Below are 17,086 nucleotides of genomic sequence, written 5' to 3' on the forward strand. Positions count from 1 at the left end.
TGTAATACAGCGTGGTCAAGTGGTGTTTGTTCCAAGAACTCGAGACTTGATTTAATATAAAAAAAGAAATCAATGCAATTCACCACACTAAAAGAATGAAGGATAAAAATCACATGATCATCTCAAAAGATTCAAAAAACGCCTTTGACAAAACTCAATTCCAATTCATGATTTTTTTAATTCTCAGAAAACCAGAAATAGGAAGGAGCTTCCTCAATCCGATAAAGAACATCTATGAAATATCTACAGCTAACAGCCTACGTAATAGTGAAACACTGAAGCTCCCCAAGATCTGGAAGAACTCAAAGACGTCTGCTCGCACTACTTCTATTGAGCATGATACTGGAAGTCCTATCCAGTGCAATAAAGTGATAAAATGAAACAACAGCACAAATATTGTAAAGGAAAACATAAAGATATATTTACTCCCAAATGAAAAAAGCTGTTTATATAGAAAACTCTAAGGAATCTACAAAAACACCAATAAGACTAATAGGTGAATTTAGCAAGTTCACAGGATACAAGACCAGTACATAAAAATTAACTGTATTTCCAGAAAGGAACAATTGAAAGATTAAATTTTTTTAAAAGAACTTAGTTAAAAATAGCATTAAAAATTAATTACCAAAGAATGACTCTAACAAAAGACATGCAAGACCTCTCTATTAAAAATTAAAGGTCTAAATAAATGGGGAGATACTGTGTCCATTCTCTTCAAATTTATGTACCATTCAATGCAATCTTAGTTAAAATCCCAGCAGACTTTTTTGAAGAAACTGATAAGCTGATTCTAAAACAGATGAAGATGTAAAAGACCTAAGATGGCCAGAGAATTCTTGAAAAATAAAGTTAAAAGACTTTCACTACATGATTCCAAGGTTTACCATAAAGTTACAGTAACCAGGACAGTGTGGTATCAGTGCAAGGGAAGGATAGAGGGAACTTAAAGCATGACAGAGAAATAAAAAGCAATCAAGATCACCAGACATATGTTTAAAATAGAATTATGGAAATAAAAATATAATTAAAAATTAAAACTCAGGAGATAAATTAGAACTAGCCAAAGAGAAGATCAGCTAAACAGAAAATAGATTTAAAGAAGTTATTCAAAGTGCTCATGAGATAGAAATGGAGGTAGGAAAAGTGAGAGAAATAAAGAATAGAGCGAAATATCCAACACATGTCTAATTAGAACTGAAAGTGAGAGAGTAGAGAGAATGATGAACAGGCTGTATTTGCAGACATAGAAAGAAAAAGACTAAGGTTTTACCAGAACTGACGAAAGACACAAAACTAAACAGTCAAGGAACCCAAGAAAGCCCCAAGCAAGATAAATTTAAAAGAAATCCCTATCTTGATACATCAAAGGCAAATTTCAGAATGCCAAAGATCCAAGGGTATAGGTTCCATGAAAGGAAGGAGCACCAAGCACATAATAGCCATCAATAAATATTACTTGGGCAGTGAATGGATTAAATGGGAAGTCTCAAAACAAGTCAGAGAAAAGGCATCTATTATCAATACACACAAAGGAATAATCAGATTGACAACTGACTTCATAGCAACAATGGAAGCCACAGAAAAGTGAAGTAACATCTTCGAAGTGCTGAAAGTAAGCATCAACCTAGAATTCTGCACCAAGAGAAAAACTATATATAAAGGTGAAATAAAGGCATTTGTGGAGGGAGGAAGGGTAGGGGAGAGAGAGAGAGAAAGAAAAGACTACTAACCAACAAACTTTCACAAAGGGAACTTTTAAAGGATGTGCTTCACAAGGAAGGAAAATGATCCCAGAGAAGATTTCATATGAAAGAAGAAACAGGAACAAATAAATGGTAAATACGTGGATAAACTTAAACAAAAATTGATTTTATAAAATATTCACAATAATGTCCAATATATGAGGTTCAAAAAAACCAAGAATTGAAATACTGAACAATGACAAATAAGCCTGGAGGCAGATAATAATAAAGTATTCTCATAGCCTTGCTTTGTTTGGGAGGAAGGTAAAGATGTTAATTAATTTTAGAACATTGTCATATATATGTATATGCTACATATAATATATATTACATTTGTGCATGTTATATTCTTATATTGTCTATATAAGAATATATAGTATTACCTGTTATACTTTAGTATATTTTATTTAATTATAATATATATGTTGTAATATAATATATAATAATATTATATATTATTATCATGTATATTTCTAGGGAAAACACAAAAAATAGAAACATAGGTTTAGTACAACTTCCAGACAAACAGAGGTAAAACTGAAATAAGGATTAAAATATCTCAATCAAGGCAAAAGAAAATAGGAAAGCAAAGGTAAAAAAGCTAGAAAAAGTGAGATGCATAAAAAGTCAAAATTGGATAGCAGAAATGAATCTAAATATATAAATCATAATCGACGTAAATGGACTAAATTCTCCAGTTAAAAGACTGAGATTTTAACACTGGGTTAAAAATTCACCTATATGGGATCTGGGAATGGGTTCTGCTTGGCAGCCTATAGGGATTTTCTGTTCTGATGCACCCTCTGGGGTCAGGATGGGGTGGGACAAGGATATGGATGAACATTTGTTCGCGGATATACTACTTGATATCCAAAAGGAATCAATGTGGCTTACAGAGATGCATATAGTAAAACAGAATTTTTATGATGAAATCAAAGAAAAAGGAAAATAGGTTGAAAATAATATAAGATGAAGTCAGATTAGCACATAAAATGCATCCATAAAGCCTTGCTGGAGGTCAGCTGGAGAGTTAACTCTGAGATTCCCAGCAGCAAAAGCAAAGAGGGAAATGTGAACATTATTGTAACATTCCCAATGTCCAAAGCATCAAATACAAACCAAAAGAAGAATGACAGCTCTCCCTGGTGCAGAGACCTGAGAGAAATTTGTCCCCAATACAGGGGAAAGTATGCAAGGTAATGGATACCACTTTCTAGATATTTCTTTAACAAATCCAAGAACATGGTTTTTGCCCTAGCTTTTTATAATGCCCTTCAATGAAGGCCTATATGAAAGCAGTTCTACAAGGGCCAAGACAGTAAAGTCCAAATACACAGCTCCCTGATGTCTGGCTTGATCCAAAGACAATATTGATAAGAACTGGGATAATGGTTCTTGACTGTTTGGGGCCACTCAGATAATCCAATTACAGCATAGCGGTGCCAAGAACATTTCCTGAAAGAAGTCACATATTTGCTGAGTCTCAATTCTAATTCCCATGAGGTCCTGCTGCACTGGTTTGTTACCCTTGGATTCTATTAGAGATTAATAACAAAAATAACAGCAACTACAATAATAAGCAATAATATCACCAGCAGCACCAATGCTTATACAGTACCATGTCTCAAGCACTTTTTTAAGCACTTGGACAAATTTTGTAACCCCTCCCAACCCGCATGCACACACACTTTTCTTGAGCAAGCTTGTATAGATTTTCTTTCCTTAGACAAGCAGTAGGCATGAAAAAGCCACAGTAGGTTCTTTTAAGAAGTAGAATAAGACAAACCCTCTTTCAGGAGAATCTGTCAACCTGAGATGGAAGAGACCCAGGCAGGAAGATCAGTGAGGAGGGGTTGCAGCAATCTTGGCATAAAGTGGTGGAGAAAGGATTAAATATATACATATATGGTATTTATCATATATATTATATATATTATCAAAAGAGTCAACAATGCCGGACCAATTAATGAAAGGGGCCGTGGAAAGGGAAGAGTTAAATATAGGTGACCTTGCACGAGTTGCTTGCTTCCTCTGCCCTTGGTCTCCTCTCTGTAAACAAGGGAGTCTCTGATCCTCTGATTATGTGAGCTGGCACGTGGGCACAGAAGCAGTGCAACAGTGGTGATATTTATTGTGTGTGCTGATTGATTTAAATGGATGGCCTTGAGATGTTATGGAGGCTTCTGAACACCGAGGAATGATTAAATGACAGCCACTGCAGCTTTGTTGTTAAGCGTCTTGTCTTTATCCATCAAGACGTTTTAGAAAGGCCATCAGGTGTCATACACTGAGCTAGCGAGCTAGGTCCCTGAGATACGAGACATAGCTCCTAGCCTGGAAGAGCGTGCTGTCTGCAGCCCCCAACCCAGGGGAAGAAGCATCTCCTCCAGATGCTTGAAGCCTAGCCCGGGAGACAAACACAGAAAGAACCACTGAAGACCCAACATAGATGTGCTGTCTGAGCTCGCACCCGGGCTCCGGGGCTCAGAGGTGGGCGAGATGGATTCCTGTGCTGCCGCTTAGAAACAGGTTTATTAATCACAAAACCCATGAAGACGATTTTGTTCTCCCCAAAACAAGTTAAATCGTGAAAGCTTATTACATGGGGAGAAGTGTCAGAGGGATTTGAATACAATTAAAATATAATCAGGGCTCTTAAGCACATTGTTTTCACAGCTGGTGAAAACACAAACTTTTGTCGAAAAACATAAACAGCTAAATAGCCAATGTCAGCCTTGAGAGGTGGCAAGCCGCCCCCCATGGGGCTGGTAGAACAATGGATAGGGATTTCGTCTCATCTGTCCAAAGCAAATCCGTGGATTTTCATTTCCCCATGTATAAAGTAGCTGTAACCGTTTCTGCCCTGCTTCTCCCATGAACTTCACGGCTACCATTTACTGAACACATACAATGGGCCAGACACCATCCTAGGAAGTTTCCATGCATTTATCATCTCCATTCATCTTGACAGTGATGGTGCAAGGGCAGGGCATTATTATCTCAGTGTGATAGAGGCCACAGAGAGTTGACATAACTTCCGGAGTTCAAAGGGCTATGTGGGGTAAAGCTACATTCTGAACCCAGAGCTGTGTTGCTCTAAAGCCTGTCAGCTGAAGCGGTCTTTGAGGGTCTGTAACTCCAAGGAAATGAACTTGGTAGATGCAACGCCTGACTGTGAAGCTCCTTGAACGTCAGGCTGGAAGACACCTTGACAGAATCCACTCTTTTAAACCATGTCCTCTCCTGACCTAGGTAACTCTGCCACCATAATTAAGGATCCAAGTGTCCCAAGAAAGACAAAGGTTCTTAGCACTTGTCTCTCAGTTGGCAGGTGCCCAAGAAGAAACAGTCACGAGTGGATGGAGTTGCAGAAAACCTTACCTCCCCCTTCCTTCCAAGAGCTTTCCACCACAACCCCCATCTCCACGGAGCCAAGCATGCATGCAGACCCACACAGGAATCCCGAATTAGCTCAACCTGCCTCCCAGCAGCTGGATGAGCCTAATTAAACCAAATTAATAATTTATTCAAGCAAAATGAGACATGCCAAGAATCTCCGGGGAGGCTGTAAAATGATAAAGCTGTCTTACTAGGAAAATGTGTCAACACCCCATGCGAACTCTTTGGCTCTGGGGTAGAAGTGGGAGGCCCATCTGACATGAGTCACCTTCTGAGGCCGGCTCCTGGGTCCCATGCAGATGGGAGCATCTGCATCTCTCCACGCGTGACATCACCTGTCCTGCCACACGCTCCTCTGCTGCCCAACCCCTTTCCATCCTCTCCCTCCCCTCATCCTTCTCCCCCTCTTCCTCTTCCTTCACCCCAACACATCATTAACCTAAACTTTCAAGATCACTCTCCCCCACCAGAAAGGAAAGCTGGATGACAAGCTAATATTTCCATGTCACACACTGAGTGGTTCTTACATAAAAATTAACAGGCGCTTGACAAAGTCATAATTACTAACTAATGGTGCATTATGCAATTTCCATAATTAGTCATGTTACTGATATTTCCTTCCGACCACAGAGCCGGTGAGGGAAATGGCTAGTCTGTGTGCAGGTTGTTAAGAAAAAACTTCTGCGAAACACTTCCCTTCGGACTCAGACACACACCCAGACCCGGCTCCCACCCTCCCGGGGGCCGGTCCCCTCTGGAGCTGGTTTCTTTCTTCAGTGCAACAGGAACCAATCAGTCCATTACATGCAACGGGCAATGTGAAGACGTTGAGGCTTGGCACTGGGACAGATTTCTCAACTGTCTCAGCCATTTGAGGCCTATCACAAGGGCAGCGGTGGAAGTGGAAGATTTTTATAGAAGTTTGCAAACAGCCTCTTCACCCATGATACTCACAGCCATCCTCCTGGAGGTTGTACCTGTTAACCCATTTTAACAGGTGGGAGGACTGAGGCTTGGAGAGGTGAAGCAATATGCCCAAGTACACAGCGGGCATGTGCAAAGCTGGGATGCAAATGCACATCTTCTGATTCAAAGCCTGGGAGGCTGTGCCGCGTAGTGGGGTCAGGCAGCGAGTTCAAGCACTGGCTCTGTACTTCAACAGTTATGCTGTCTTCCAGAGAAAACTCTAATTCAAAAAGATACATGCTGGGGCTTCCCTGGTAGCGCAGCGGTTGAGAGTCCACCTGCCAATGCAGGGGACACGGGTTCGAGCCCTGGTCCAGGAAGATCCCACATGCCGCAGAGCAACTAAGCCCAGGCGCCACGACTACTGAGCCTGCGCACTAGAGCCTGCAAGCCACAACTACTGAGCCTGCGTGGCACACCTACCGAAGGCCCGTGCGCCTAGAGCCCGTGCTCCGCAATGAGAAGCCACCACAATGAGAAGCCTGCGCACTGCAATGACCGCAACTAGAGAACGCCCACGCACAGCAACAAAGACCCAACGAAGCCAAAGATAAATAAAATAAATTAGTTAATTAAAAAAAAAAGATACATGCATCCCAATGTTCATAGCAGCACTATTTACAATAGCTAAGACATGGAAGCAACCTACACACATATTCCATTGTGTAATGAACTTGGTAGATGCAACGGAATATTACTCAGCCATATAAAATAAAATAATGCCATTTGCAGCAACATGGATGGACCTAGAGATTATCATACTAAGTGAAGTAAGTCAGAGAGAGAAATACAAATATCATATGATATCACTTATATGTAAATCTAAAATATGACACAGGATGACGTGAGAGAGTGGCACTGACATATATACACTACCAAATGTAAAATAGATAGCTAGTGGGAAGCAGCCACATAGCACAGGGAGATCAGCTCGGTGCTTTGTGACCACCTAGAGAAGTGGGATAGGGAGGGTGGGAGGGAGACGCAAGAGGGAGGGGATATGGGGATATATGTATATGTATAGCTGATTCACTTTGTTATAAAGCAGAAACTAACACACCATTGTAAAGCAATTATACTCCAATAAAGATGTTTAAAAAAAGCCAAAAATAATAAAATATGACACAAATGAACTTATTTACCAAACAGAAACAGACTCACAGACATAGAAATCAAACTTATGGTTACCCAAGGGGAAGTGGGGAGAGGGATAAAATGGGATTAGCAGATGCACACCACTATATATAAAATAGATAAACAAGGATTTACTGTATAGCACAGGGAACTATGTTCAATATCTTGTAACAAACTATAATGGAAAAAAGAATCAAAAAATAATATAGACATATACATATATTATAGATATGTACAACACAACCAAATCTCTTTGCTGTGCACCTAAAACTAACACGATGCTGTACATCAACTCCTCTTCAATTTAAAAAAAATGTGTTGCACTCCAAAGTGTTGAATCTGGGACCTGGACCAATGGACAGATGCTTCAGAGAAATATATTTGGGTGCAAAAGACAGAAAAACAAACAAGCAGACCTGAACCAAAAGAAAACAGGCTTATACAGGAAGTAGTGAGAGTCCCGGCCCTGAAGGCATGAAAGCCAAGGCTGGGAAGCACTGAGCAGGGATATGGAGGGGAGCTGAGTATCAGAAGAAGTTCAAAAAAGATGACTTTAAGTTGGGTGGCCCTATGTTGCAGTTTGCCCACCGCAGTCCCTGTTACCACGGTTGTCCCGGTGCAATGGTTAACAGTGCTCTTTTACTCCCCAAAAGTGTCCCGGAGTGGACCCCTCACTTTATACCCCTTTCAACCCTGAGAGTCTGATTCTCTTCCCTACCCTGCTGGCTCTCTCCCCGCTATTCAGCTGCAGGACTTGTTTGAACATCACTTCCACAAGAAGCTCCACCCTATGCCCCCAGACTAGGTGGCAGCCGGTTAGTTCCATCTGCCTGGCAGACCTTCTCCTGTAAAAGCAGCCTGAGTTTCCTTCTAGAAGCCTACTGTCAGTCCTCAGGGAGTGGGTGGGGTGGCCACACGACCTGGCCTCTGACCATCCTCCTGACCACGGTAATCAGGGTAGGGACTGAGAGCACCACTTGGAGAGCCTGTGGAGGACAAAGCCCACACGGAGCCAAGCTGAGAAGTGAAGCAGCGACTTCGTTCTAAAGCCACCCTTAGAACACCTGGATTCAGCCATGCCTGAAGCCAACCTAACCCACCTTGGAAAGTACCTGAACCAGCAGGGCCCTCTTTTCATTAATCCAGTCGAGTGGGGCTTCTGTCACTTGTAGAGGAGAGACACATGAATAGGTGGTGTCCTCAGAGTGCCCTGCATTTTTCCTGTGGCAGCTCTTGTCACCCTTGCTTGTAGGTCCAGACATCACATCTGACTCTCCCACCAAAACAAAAGTCTCATGAGAGCTTGATGCCTGCCTAACTCCTCCCAATCCATTGAGGAACATGGCCCGCTCCCTCCCATCATTGGAGTCTCCACAAAGGTAATCTCCGTGAAGAGACCTTCCTCCACCACCCTGCCTAAAACAGTTCCTCCCACAATGCCCTACTTCCCAGGCTATGTGGCGTCTCTTCAGAGCATCTCTCCTGTCCCTTTATAACATTTCACTGTAGGTGACATTTTTGTTAGCTTCTTTTCTGTCTCCCCACGAGAATGTAAATTAATGTAACTGGCTGGAGCAGGGACCTTGTTTCTTGGGTTCTCCATTGTACACACAATGCCTGGCACAGTGCAGCACCCAGCAACCATGGTCAGTGAGTGAGTGAGTGAATGAACAGCACTGGCCTGGGAATTAGATAAGATAATGGATGCAACAAGCTTAACAAAGTGCCTTGGTAAGGATAAGGGTTCAATAATCGTTAGCTATTCTTTCCACCACCAATTCTACTGGAGCTATTCTTCCAGCATGTTAACCACACCTGGCCATGTACCAGGCACAGTGAGACTGCTAACACATTAGAGCTATAGCTAAGAGCTTTACACGTACTCTTTCCCTTAGTTTCACAACCACCCCAGGAGGTAGGTATTATTATCATCCCCGGTTTACAGATAAGAAACTGAGGCACAGAGAGGTAAAGTAATGTGCCCAAGATCACACAGCTAAGTGGCAGAGCCAGGGTTGGAAGCCAGGAAGTCTGGCCCCAGCATCCATCACATCATCACTAATTAAACAGCTTGTATCTTGTGGAAATACGTAAGACAGAATCTTTGCTCCCAGAGAGTGGGCCAGATACATAAAACAGAGTGCCCACCACACAACTGTTTAATTAATTAATTAATTAGTAATGCATCGCCTTTGTGAGGAGGGGAGCCACCCGAGCCACAGAAGCCAAACTTACTGTCTCTTTTCCGTGAGATTTACCTTCACAGATTTACCTTCATTTAAGCTAAGAGGTCATTTTAAGCCATAATTTCAGCTTTTTTCAATTCTGGAGGATTCAATGGAAGGGCAGGCTTACCTGAGATCTTTTCCTTCGAAGATTGGTGCGGGAAGATGTGGAGTGCAGGGAGGTAGGCAGAAGCGTGACTGTTGATTATATTCAAGATTATATTTGAAATAATTTATAAAATGTCACATAGAAAACGGTCCTTTGAATGGAGACTGATGCTCCTTCACGCTGCCATTTTTCTCCCCTCCACCCGTGAGAAGTGTTCTCTTTTTACTGTCTCTCCCGCTCCCACCTCTGAGCAGCGTACAGGCACATTTCAGAGGAGCCAAGAATTAAATCACAATTACATTTCTCTCGTTGTCTCTCAAACAAGTAAGACGGTTCACTTCCATTGGCTCCTGGAGGCCAGTGGAGGGTTAATGATAATAACACTCTGTATTCACAGGCCGCTGTGCAGCAGGCAGTGCCTGCAAACATCACCCTGCAGCAGCCCATATTATTAACTGGTAACTGGGCTCTCAGCCCTAAGTCATAGGCTGGAATGAGACCCCACAGTCTAGTGAGAACCAAAAGCTATGTCTAAAAATGGCTAGATCCAAGGGTTAGTGCTCTGTAAGAGCAGCCAGCATGTCCTTGGCCCCCACCCTCCATGCAGGCCCTTCCTCCTGTCTGAATATCTCAGTGCTTCACCTCTAAGAAGAGCTCAACAAGGGGAAAGGCAGTTACAGATGCTTTCTGCTGCTAGTAACAGAACATCTGACTAACACAAACAAACAAGGGGCTGCCAGAATCCACTCATTAGCTCAATGATGTCAGGGCAGTGTCTCTGCAATTTTCTCAGCCTTTCCCTCATGGTTATAAAATGGCTGCTACAGCTCCAGGCATCACGTCCACATTCCAGGCAGGAGAAAGGCAGAGGAGAGCAAAGACAACTCTACCTATCCCTTTTACCAGTAAAGCAAAAGCTTTCTTGGAAGCCTCACTTCACCCACAACAAATTTCCACTTACATCTCATTGGCTAAAATAGGACCACATTAAAACACCTAGCTGTACTCTAGATTGACTAATCAAGGGAGAAAATGTTGGGAATGAGTGCCGGGTTAATCAGCTAGCAGTGTAAGGTAGTGGAAAGAGCACTGCCCCAGGAGTCAGATGATCAGGCTCTTCTACCATCTGGGACTATGGTCTCAGTTTCCTTGCCTGTAAAATGGGAAGTATTGAACCAGATGATCTATAGCTCTGACACTGAGTCAGTTTATGACTTCTACAGAAACACCTGGGGCTGACATAGAAAGAGTCAAAAGGCTGTGATCCCCTGCTCCTTACTCTACCCTGAAATTGTAGCCCTGAGTGCTGGAGCCTAGTCTAGGAGGAAAGGAATTACAGCCATGGGGAAATCAAAGGAACTGGAGAGTCAAGGCACTTGAGTTCCCTTTCCTTGTTCAAACTGCTAACTGCCCGAGGGTTTGAGTGTGCTCAGTATAGAGTCTTCCAATCGAAAGTCATGTAACCTGAAATAACAGTAAATTAAGAATGTCAAACATTGAATGAAACTTTACTAGGCACCAGACGCTATGCTAAGAGCTTCACCTGCATTACCTCATCAAGTCCTAACAATCCCATCATGTAGGTGTTATTAACACACCTATTCGATAGATGAGTAAACTGAGGTCCCAAGTCATGCCCTTGCCCAACTTCACACAGCTATGAGGTGGAGGAGTTCGGGTTCAGACCCAGGGACTTGTACCTACAGCCCATGTTCTTTTTTTTTTTTCTTTTCCTGTGCTTCTGACAATTTATTGGAAGAAAAAACACATGTCACTTACAGAGCCTGTGCCACTCCAAGTGCCCCAGGGGGATGCTGCTCTATTAGCTGGAAAGAGCAGCCCAGGTTCTTAACACTACCTAACATTTATCCTCTACCCATCGTTATCCTGCTTATCCTCATTCCCATGGCAACCCTATGGGGGATGCATTGTCCTCGTCTTCTACAGATGAAAAAAGCGAGTCTCCAAGACATTACATGATTGACCTAAAGTGACCAGCTGGTAAGTGCTGGAGGGTGAACGGGAACACAGCGCTTGCCCTGAGCCTGAGCCGTGCCCTTGCCATGGTGCCGCCATGCTGTATGGGAGTGTGTCGGGGCAAGAGGCCCCGGGAGGCTCCTCGCCTTTGGATCTGTCCTTTGTAAGCCCTGCCACAAAGCCAATCAGTGCTGACCCTGCTTGGCCTGGAATTTGCTAATTCCTGCTAATTCTGGAATCTGTATTATTAGTAATAGCCCGGGGAGGGGCATCCTTAGCTGTGTTGCTCCTTTGGGGGTTTCTGTGGCAGCCGGGGGTGTTGGAAGAGCTGAGTCATGACAGGAGATCGACAAACACCATGGCTCAACCTCCGCCTCAGCCGGCTGTCCTGGGGCTCAGGGTGGCCAGTGATGGGGTGCGGGAGGGGAGACTGAGCCCCTCAGCCCCTGTCTCTGACCCTCAGTCCCTACAGCAGCAGAACGCAAATCACGTGACAGCCGTGCCTTCCAGGAAGATAAAACGCTGGTCTGAGGGATTCTGGAAGCCTGACCCTTCGGACCACAATTTACAGCTGTGCAGTGTGCGGATCCCCCTGCCATGAACATGGTGGTAATGCCAGCCTCCCCTTAAATCCCACCGCGGACCCACGTCCCAGCCATACTCAGTTCCAAGGTGGAAGGGGGCGGGGGCGCTACTTTTGAGGATGCGGCATCATCGGGATGCCTTCAGGAGTCAAAAGGAAGCTCAGAAGATCATGTCATGTCAACACCCCCACTTCCTTCAGTCCACACATCCCCTTTACTACAGCCAAGTAAAGAGGGGGTGCCCAGGGACTTCCCTGGTGGTCCAGTGGTTAAGACTCCGAGCTGCCAATGCAAGAGGCACGGGTTCCATCCCTAGTAGTGGAACTAGGATCCCACATGCCACACGGTGCGGACAAGAAAATACATGTATTTAAAAAAAGAGGGGGCCCCCAAACAAGGTGAGCTCCTAGTAAGACCCCCCTGCCTCCCTCTCCCCTGGCCCAATACTCACGACTGCCAAGTGTCTGGAGACCCCCCCGGGTCTATTCTCATCATGGCCTTTATGTCCATTTGCGTCAGTCCCCAGTAGAAGCCCAGGACCCCGGCGCTCTCAGCCTCTGGACACATCCTCATTCGGTTCTACAGGTGGTGAGGCCAACCCTATTCCAGGACCCCCTTCCCTACTTTACTTTTCCCCACAGCCCTCATCCCCATCTGAAATTCTCTATGTTTTATTTACTGATTTGTCCATTTTCCACCTCCCACATCTGAAAGTAAGTTCCGTGAGGGCAGGGATATCACCACCTTAGCCCCAGTATCTTGAAGGTCCTGATACACAGTCAGACATCTACAGATAGTTGTCAAACAAATGAAGAATGAGTGCAGAAAGGGATGCCTAACTAAAAGCGGCTTGCAGAAATGTATTTTATATCTCAAGAAGGGCACAGGCAAATTGCTTCCGGGGGGTATAAACCAGCAGCTCCATGACATAAGGGATCCAGCTGGTTTCTCTGTGGTTCTCCTGGCTTTTCCATCATGCTTGCAAGATAGCTGTCCCAGCTCAAAGCATCACATCTTGATGTGACAATGTCCAAAGTCAGGAAGGAGCAGGTGTCCACCCTCTGCCCCTTTTTAAGGATGAAGGGAAATTTTCCCACAAGTCCCCAGCAGTCTCATGGGATAATCTGCATCACATGTTTATGCCTCAACCTACCATTGGCCAGGAGAATGGGATCACTGTCTTCAGCTTACACCAATCAGCATTCAGTTTCCACCTCCCAACTAGGGAGGGGCCCGTGGAGTATCTGGGCACTCATTACCTCAACAAAGCCTGGATGCTCTAAGAAGAAAGGAGGTGGGAAGGAAACGACTATGGAGGAGGCTGTGCTGGGCATCTGCCATGGATGCCTTAATTTTAAATGCAATCTCCTCCTTCATTATGCTTTTCACACGGGCAGAACATTTCACTGTTCCCCAAGGCTTTACTGCCTCTTATTCTACTTTGACCCTCACAACGTGGGCATGGTAGATAGTGTTGCCAATTCACAGAGGAGGAAACTGAGAACTAAAGAAACAAACATCTCCAAGTGGTGGCAAAACCGGAAGTGATTACCACGTGGGTCTAACACCCAAGTCGAGAATGCTCTTTCCATGGTATCAGAGTGTCTTCCTGATGAAGGTTACATTATATAGAAAGCTCCTTTCCTTGGGAGAACCTCAAATCAATCAATCAATCAATCTCGCTCTCTCTCTCTCTCTCTCTCTCTCTCTCTCCCTCTTCCATATATGTATATGTATAAGTATATTTGTAACATCATTACTTTCATTCCATGTAATCCCTATAAAACCAAGTGGCAGCGGCTTCCCTCATGGCACAGTGGTTGAGAGTCCGCCTGTCGATGCAGGGGACACGGGTTCGTGCCCCGGTCCGGGAAGATCCCACATGCCGCAGAGCAGCTGGGCCCGTGAGCCATGGCCACTGAGCCTGCGCGTCCGGAGCCTGTGCTCCGCAACGGGAGAGGCCACAGCAGTGAGAGGCCCGTGTACCGCAAAAAAAATAAAATAAAAAAACCAAGTGGCGGGACTTCCCTGGTGGCGCAGTGGATTAGACTCCGCGCTCCCAATGCAGGGGGCCCGGGGTTCGATCCCTGGTCAGGGAACTAGATCTCACATGCATGCCGCAACTTAGAGTTCAAATGCCACAACTAAGGAGCTGGCAAGCCGCAACTAAGGAGCCCGTCTGCCGCAACTAAGACCTGGTGCAACCAAAAAAAAAAAAAAAGTGGTCTTAGGGTTCTACCTAGACCCAATATTGCATGTGACCCAGTATCGCATTCCAAACAAACAGTCTCTATGCTCTGGTTTTCTTCTTTTGAAAAGCAAGGTAAACCCTTACTTGAAGAGCCTCACATAACTTCTAAAGAAGGAAAGTCTATAACACACAACAAACATCTCACAACTCCTCTTTCCTCAACTCTCTCAATAGCTCCCATGAATCACCCTCCAAAATCCTCTTCTCCCTTTCTCCAAACTTACCTAAACTCTTCCCCCAATCAGTCCATCTTATCTTTCTTCCGCCTTCTCACACCTTTCATGTGTATTCTTCTGGCTTTGAGCTGTATCTTTCTGCATTTCCTTTTCCACCCACATTAATCAATCCAGCCAGCCTGAGTGACTGTTTCTGCCCTGACCCATTATCTCAGCCCTACACAAGGGCCCAGGAACAAACCTGACACAGACCGAATCAATCGCCTCGGCAGCCTGGGGAGGGAGGAGGATGTGCCGTATCACATGGTAACATTCTCCCCGATCCCAGTCACAAGTCAGAAGTTCAAAGAGCTTCTCACACCAGCACTGCCTCTAGGAGCACCTGATGAAGAAAGACATGGTGAACGAGAAAACAACCTTCCTCCTTATTCATGGTGCCTTTTCATGATCTAAAAAGCAGTTTCCCGGGCTTCCCTGGTGGCGCAGTGGTTGAGAGTCCGCCTGCCGACACAGGGGACACGGGTTCGCGTCCTGGTCCGGGAAGATCCCACATACAGCGGCTCGGCCGGGCCTGTGAGCCATGGCCGCTGAGCCTGCACGTCTGGAGCCTGTGCTCCGCAACGGGAGAGACCACAACAGTGAGAGGCCCATGTACCGCAAAAAAAGCAGTTTCCCTTTCAATTATCTCACCCAATCTTTACAACAAGCCTGTGAAGTGACTGTTATGCTCATCCCCATTTTACCAAGGAGGAAATAAAGAATCAGAGAAATAGAATGGTTTGCCAAAGGACAGAGCCAGAAGGAGACCTAGAACAGTTCTGGCACATGGCTACTGCATAAATGAATGCCAACTTGAATGCACGGGTGGATGGATGGGCAGAGGGATGCATGAACAACTTCAAAACCCATATATGTTTCACCACATCACACTGACCCCAAGACAAATGCTGCTTCTGGAAGTTTCCCCAAAGATATCTCCTCTGAATTCTCTTCTCAGGAATTCCAGAAACCATTTTGACAGCGGCACTAGATTCACCCTGTAGCCCTACATCAGGTCCCACCTGGGCCCCCAGCCCTAGAGCCCTCCTCTCCCCACCACCAAGGCCATTTAGCAACCCTGCCCTGGCTGTGGGTTCAGACCCACTCAAGTCAGACAGAGTGAGGACTGAGCTTCAGCGGGATGGATTTAACCACTTGAAACTCTAAGTGGGGTCCCCAGCCCAGCAGCATCAGCATCACCTGGGAGTTTGTTAGAAATGCAGAATCCCAGGCCCCACCCTAGATCGCCTGAATACAAATCTGCATTTTAAGAAGATGCCCAGGAGACTCATGGGGTGACAGCAGCCTCGAGGCTTTTAGGGTACAGCAGCATGCTCTTGGCCTGACCCTTCCCTTGTGCCTCACTTCTACAAGGAGAGCTTTGCCTTGTTTCCAAGAGAGATCCCTGCGTACATTCGACTTACGATAACTACGTCCCTTCATTGTTCCCAGTAAATGAATGTTTTTTGGGGGGGGGGGCCCTGCTTACCAGCCCCGCTCTCTAAGGCTGAGAGCCCCAGTTTAAAATCTCGCAGTCTTAGTACAAGTAGGTTCCCATATGTCTATAGATCATGGATAGACTTTGAAATTAGAAAAACCTGTATTTGAATCCTGGCTCCACTATTTAACTTGAAGTATACTGCAAACTCTCTAAGTCCTACCTATGAAATGAAGGCAGAAACCTCCACTGCGGGATATTTATGAGTATTTCATGGATCACAGAAGAAAAAGCCATTGGCCCAAGATAGGCACTCAGTAAATGTTAGCTCTGTTTCCCTGCCCCTGCCATAGATGGCTTTGTTAAACCTGCAGACGAACCTCTGAGGTCCTGACATTGTGAATCTGTAATTACTCCCCTAAATTTTTTAGGATGCTCTGGGCTACAGGTAATAGAAGACCCAACTGAAAGTGACTTAGATGCTAAGGAATTTCTTATCTCACGTAACAAGAAATCCAAAGAAGTCCAGGATTGGTAAATTCAGTGATCCAACGCCTTGAAGGACCCAAGCGCTTACTTGCTCTCTGCTCTACAATCTTCATCAGGCCTTATGGGCCCAAGAAGGCTACAGTATTTTCAATCACACATCACATCCAGCAAAAAGGAAGTTTCCTATCGTGTACTTTTTAAAATCTTTACAGAACAACAGACAACAGGCCTCCTCTCAGTTCCCTGGGCCAAGACTGGCTCATACACCTATGCCTGAACTATCCAACGGTTTGACCACTCATGATCTCCCTGGGGCTGAGTAACGGCCCAGCATCTAACGAAGCACATAATTCCTCGAGCAGGGAAATCAGGTAGGGGAAGCTGTTGGCTCCTCAATCAACAGTATCTGCTACCCACCTGCTTCCCAGGGTGGGCCTTCCCTCCACTGCCTGCTGCAGTAAAGCGCCACCCAAGCGGATGGCCATGCTCTCAATGTGCCCATTCTGCCTACGGCACTGGTTCTCAAACTCACTTACACCTTGGAATCTCTTGGAGAA

The sequence above is a fragment of the Delphinus delphis genome, chromosome 11 (assembly GCF_949987515.2).
Source record: "Delphinus delphis chromosome 11, mDelDel1.2, whole genome shotgun sequence".
Lineage (NCBI taxonomy): Eukaryota > Metazoa > Chordata > Mammalia > Artiodactyla > Delphinidae > Delphinus > Delphinus delphis.